The sequence below is a fragment of the Haliaeetus leucocephalus genome, unplaced genomic scaffold (genome assembly GCF_000737465.1).
Source record: "Haliaeetus leucocephalus isolate CR32 unplaced genomic scaffold, Haliaeetus_leucocephalus-4.0 Scaffold678, whole genome shotgun sequence".
Classification (NCBI taxonomy): Eukaryota; Metazoa; Chordata; class Aves; order Accipitriformes; family Accipitridae; genus Haliaeetus; species Haliaeetus leucocephalus.
In genome coordinates, this window is record NW_010973114.1 from 231,482 (window position 1) to 237,481 (window position 6,000).

A 6,000-nucleotide genomic window follows, 5' to 3' on the forward strand; every position below is an offset into this window, starting at 1 on the left:
GGCCAGAGCACATGCTGGGTCCGTGCACGCACACAGGGTGTGTGCTGCTCCCGTGTGCATGCGTGGCATTGTGCCCTCTCCCAGCCTGTCCCACGCTTGCCCGCCGAGCATTGCTGGGGTTGTTCGTCTAACACCCCTTGTGCTTTGTGAAACTGTGTGCCTTTGCAGCATTAGTTTTACATCGCCGTGTTCAGCACTTGAGCTGGGGATACCTTCAGTAACAGTATTGTCAGACCCTGCCATACCTGCCACGGCTTTTCCGTGTGGCTGTCTAGGCTACGGAGAGCTCAGAGACCAGACCACATGCCCTTGTGCAGCCGTCTGCGCGTGGGAGGGACAGGCGGTGAAAAGGAAGGATAAGGATTAAGCTAACAATTTCAAGCCGATATTGGGCAGATAGAACAATTCTCACCTTTTGTACCAAGTATGGAGGCTGCCAGGATCCTGGCCATCCCGGAGTCAGCCCGAAGGTGCGTGCCCTGGAAGAGGAGAGAGCCGAGGTGGTTGTTCCCATGTGAATGCCAGCACCGACGCCACGCTCCTCATTGCTGCTGCTGCTCCCCTCTGCAGCCCCAATTTCACCCCGACTGCGCTGTGTACCTGCAGGTGCTGGCAGGGGCTGGGGAAGTGTACCTGGTCTCACAGCGTATTAAATCTTTGCTATCAAGGCCCTGTCTGTAGCTTCTAATGAATGAGATGAAACAAAGCCTCAGAAAGCAAAGAGAGGAAAATGAAATGCAAGAGAATATTGATTGTAATATGAAGAGTGGAGTCTGGTTATTACCAGATACTACCAAAGTGCTTTTCACTAAGTTTTTTGTGACACAGGACATAAGCAGCTTTCATCTGGGCATTTGGTCCTTTCCTCAGATTAAGAAGGGAAGTTGTCTTTGCTTTAAAACTTGTTTTTTATTAATTTAAGCCGAACTGATGAAAGCTGTGACCCTACACCAAATTCAATGACACGTCTGTGCCATACGTTATGGTAAGGTGTCTATAAAATGATGATGCAATGGTAACTGGATAGATGAGTAATGCATGCAGGGCACAAGAATTGCAGCAAACCCTCTGTGACCTCTGTTCAAGCAGTAATGAATGTAGGTATGCACAGAGACCTTGGGATCCTGGCTGCTTAGCAGACAATTAATGAAATGGCAAATATAGCGAGTTTGATTTCTTCATGACCTCTTCCAAACACCTTTGAATTCTTCACAATATCTTGTCTGTTTTCTGACTGGCTCTTTGCACTGGCCATGTGCTCTTGTGTTTTGTTACAAGGGAGAAAAAAAAAAATTCCCCCAGGAACTCATGAGCACAATTTTGCTGCATCAGCTTTGTGATAAGTTGGCTTTGGGAAACAACTGACAGTATATTTCTCCTGCTGTGTTTAGGCGAAAATCAGCTGTGTCTCTTAACTGAAATGTTTTAAGCTTGCCTGTGTCAGGTAATAAAATTGTGTTGCTTTTTATAACTAAATGCCTTGTGATATCTATTTCGAAGGCTGACATTTCTAATGCACTAACACCCTTGAGCAGAAAAAAGCTATTCAATTTCAAGTGTAAATTCATCCACAGATGTTTTAAAGATCTAAGAAAAGGTCAATAAGGACACTGATAGAATTATGGGGATGCTCCACGCTAACACTGTCCAAGATGCTGTTTCAGCAGAGGAGAAAGGGGATTTGGCATCCAAGTTCATTTAGTAAAGCTAATAATCTCAGCATTTCATACATAGTGGGAGTTTACACGTTGATAGCAATCTCAACAGGGAAGCTTGAAAAAGCAGTTAATTATAATAAAAGACCTCTGATACAGTCTTCAGTTTTGAGCAATTTTCTACTTTTTCTGTTTATCTGGAGTCTGAGGTTGGTGCCCTTTAATGGAATTCCCAATCACAGATTTTATTTTGTGCATTCACACAAACAGTTCCTGTTAGGTCTATTCATCTATTTATTTATATTTGTATGAAACACCACCAATAAATTTTTAAGTTTATCTTAATGCTAACTGATGTCATCTGGCAATTTTCAGAGTCTGCTGGTGTTCTTGGCCCCTTTGAAAGGTCTGTCTGCATATTTAATGCATTGTTTTTCCTCTTTGGATGCTGTTCATGCACTGACTTTATTTCTCTGAAGTTGGTTGTCCAGAGGGCAGAGGTGGATCACGGAGGGCACCTGACTGCAGAACCATGGGGCAGCGTTGGGCTTTCACTGCGGGAGCTCGGCGTTGTGGAGCGGGGTGTCAGCCAAGGTGTCCCCCATGGCTGCGGGCACAGGGTGGTTGTCCCTGATGGTCCTCCCTCCATGGCCTTGGAGGCTCAGAAGAAATGCTGATCTTCACCCCATCATCTGAGCCTGCCACAGGATGGCATCCTCAGCATGCCACACCAGATGACCACACCACCACCCCTGGGATCTGCTGTGTGGCTGAGAGAGGCAAGCAATTTACCCATACCATTGGCAGGAGGATCTGTGGAGGTCCATTGACTTTGGCCCTCTGGTCCCTGCCATGGGCAGGCAGCGACCAGCAGAGCCCGGCCAGCCCTGATGTTCAATTGCTGGGCTAGGGGTGACCTGTCCTGCCACAACAAAGAGGTCCTAAAAATAGGATCAAAAATGAGGGTGAAATCCATTGCTCACAGAACAGATGGTTTTGGAGCAAATACAGGCCATGGACAGGTGCCGGTGGGCAACTGGACAGAGTGTCCCTGCTCTGGATGTGGCCCCTGTATGACACCTTAGCATTAGGAGCAGCATCTACACCATGCCTTACAGACTCAGTGCCGGGGAACGGTCCTGAGCACATTTAACTTCCTAAGATATGCATACCTGCCTCCAAAAAAAGAAAATAGAGGGTTCAGCCTTCTGCTGCGCTTTGCAAGGAAAGGCACCTGTGCTTGTGGACTTCACAGGAGTGTGCCTGAGCTGACCTGTGGTCCAGACCCTCAGGAGAGCAGGACCCCGTGGATGCAGCTGGAGGCCAGCGAGAGGCAGCCAGTATCCACGTAAAGGTCTCCATAAACTGAACCCTAATTCTGATGTGCAGGCTGGATGGTGGAGAGTGACTGCCCTGCTGCTGCTGCAGCAACAGCCCCAGTGCAGCAGAGGCGATGGTGAAGGCTGTCCCCCGGCCAGCAGCAACCTGCTTCACACCGAGAAACACCTCCAGGCAGCTGGGTTGATACCAGCCTGTGAAGTTGCTCCTGCAGGGAATTTAGCACTGCACATCTCTGGCTGGTATGTAACACAGCGCCAAAAATCATCAGTCTAAATTATCTTCAGACACTCTGATTTTACTTTCTGATTTCCGGACTTGCTCCCTTACAACTTTAGGTTGTAAAGGCAGAGAGCCAGCCTCAACTGCTAGCAGCTCTCCATGCCTTGATGTTAAATATTTATGTCTCCTGCAGTTCTCAGTGTGTGGGAGTCACTAAAGCTCACCAGATTAACTAAAGCAAAGTGATAGTCCATGGCACTTTACCAATAATGTGCTTTGGCGTGTGGCACAGTGCCTCTCTGAGGCTATGTGGAGAACTTTCTCTGCATCTGCAAAAGAAAGACGTGGTGTCTGATGCCTACACTTCCAAGAAGCTGCACCTTTAGTTTCTGAGGGAATTCATGCAAAAATTGTCACCACTGGTGACAATTTGTACACTGGCCGGGGGTATCTGAATCCCAGCATCGTTTGGACCCACACATACGCTGAGGCAGTAGTGTGGAAACGTGGGTAATTAGAATGGAAGCAGGTTCTTATTTGGGGGAGGGGGGGAACATAACTGCGGTTTGCAGAAGTACCAAGATTTTCCAACTGAAATTGTCTTCTCTAGAATAAAAAATCTTTGAACAGCTAGACAGAATATTTATGAGTACGCATCCAAAGACAAGGTGTGTAAGGCATGAACACCATGCTAGGTTTTTCAACTAACAACTCTGCCAATATCACTGATTACCCCAAATTATAACTGCATATATTTTACATTAGATTTTCCTGTTAAGGTCCCCCTGGACTTGCCCATGACCTTGGGTTTTCTGGAAGGTGCATTCCTATAGACATCCATCATTGTCCTCAAAAAAGTCCTGAGGAAACAAATGTGAACATGGGGAAGGGGAAGAACATGCACTAATGCATGTGCACACCACTGTCAATATTCATCAGGGGTCCTTTCAAAATCTGACTTCCTTTTAATTTTTCATTGTAGAAAAATGTTTATTTATGTGTTTTTAGAGGTGCTGTTAGCCCTGTTATGCTAGTTTCAGGCTTTCCACAATGGGTGTCAGGCACTGAAGAGCTTTTGCAATTTAGAAGGCTGTTCATCAGGTTCTCAGTGATACTGGAAACCTCATTTGCTCTAAAATCCCAGTTAAATGTGGAATAGGCCATTCAAAGCTGAAGACAAGTGCACAGCAAGATAATGGATTAAATTTTGGTTTTTTTTAACTTAATAATAGAATTTTTTTGTTCTTTATCAGTTTTGAAAATCACAATTTTTAAAAATGTGGAAGATGAGAAGCCCAGAAGTGGAGTGATAAATCCAGTAAAGACCCTATAAATCAGCCTCACATGCTATCACATGTGCATGATGTGCACACAATATATGTGTGCATTTAGGTATACTGAGAATTAAATTTTTCTTTTGTCTTGTTCTTGCCCCATAGATAAGTTTATGTGGACATAAATATGTAGAGATAGAGTGAGAAAGAAAGATTTTACACATTAAGAGTAAAAGAGAAACAAGCAAAGACTAGCACTTCTTAGGCACAAGTTTTTATGCTTAAATTTTTAAACCTACCCATTTGGGGGATTTAGTTGGCATTTATGGAGTCATACAACTGTAGAATAGTGGTGTTTAAAAGAGACCTCTGGAGTTCATCTGATCCAAACCCCTGCTCAAACCTGGAACAATATCTCAATGATACACCTAATGTCAAGGTTTGGTTAAGGTCATAACTGGTCAGGTTTTGAATGTCTGTAAGGATGGAGATAGCCCCACCATGCTGGGTTTCGGCTCCAGTGTTTGACCACTGTCATGGGAAAATACTTTTCCTAACATGCAGCAGGAGTTTTCCATGTTCCAACATCTTCATTCCCCTTGAGCCTCCAGTACTGTTTGGTTTTTATTTATTATTTGTTATTTGTTCATTAGCTGAAGCATGATGCCTGGTAAGAACACAAGTACACTGGCAGGACTGTGTATCACTCTTTTTGAAACACATCCTGCTAGCTCAGATCATGAGAAGTTATGACCCCAGCAGCATCACCAGTGCTCACTGGATGCAGCTGTGTAGGATGACTGCCTGAGTGGCCACAAGTCCATTGCCGTGGTGGAAAGGATTTTCTGGTGGGAGGGTTTTGCTGGGTTTACTGGACTCATGTAGATCTGGAACCATTCACACATTTAATGACAGTGAAATTGCTGATATAAACAAGTTCCACGTTGGGCAGTAGCCCACACTGCCAGGCATGCATTATCAGGGTAGGTATGGATGCTCCCTCCGTTCCCAGCTCCTGCTGGGACGTCACTTCCCAAGGCCGCTCTGCGGCTTCAGTCCTGCCTCCAAGCCTGGTGAAACAAGCTGCCAATGGAGAAAATCACCCTCCTTCAACATCAAAAGGCAAAACCATCCTTAAAACAAGTAATGTCATAAAGAATCTTGACAGCGATGGCATAGCTAGTGTGTGCTCAGACTGATCATTAAAGATTCAGGTGATACCTGGATGAAGGTTAAATTTCGATGCTCTTGAAAAGCCTACCTGCTGAAGGACAAAACCAGAGGAAATCTGGCAGAGAAAATGAGTGTAAATTTGGGAACAGCCAGCATAATGGAAGTGCAAGATCACACACATGACTTGAAAGGAGTGTAGGAAGCAAGTTTTGATGATAAACAGGGACTTTATGACCCTGTGGTTTAGAAAGCTCTCTGTTGTCTTCATGGCATCTCATATCTGCTGGATGTTACAGCCTGTCTTTTTATTTCTCTCAAAACCTGCATTTACCCTTTGC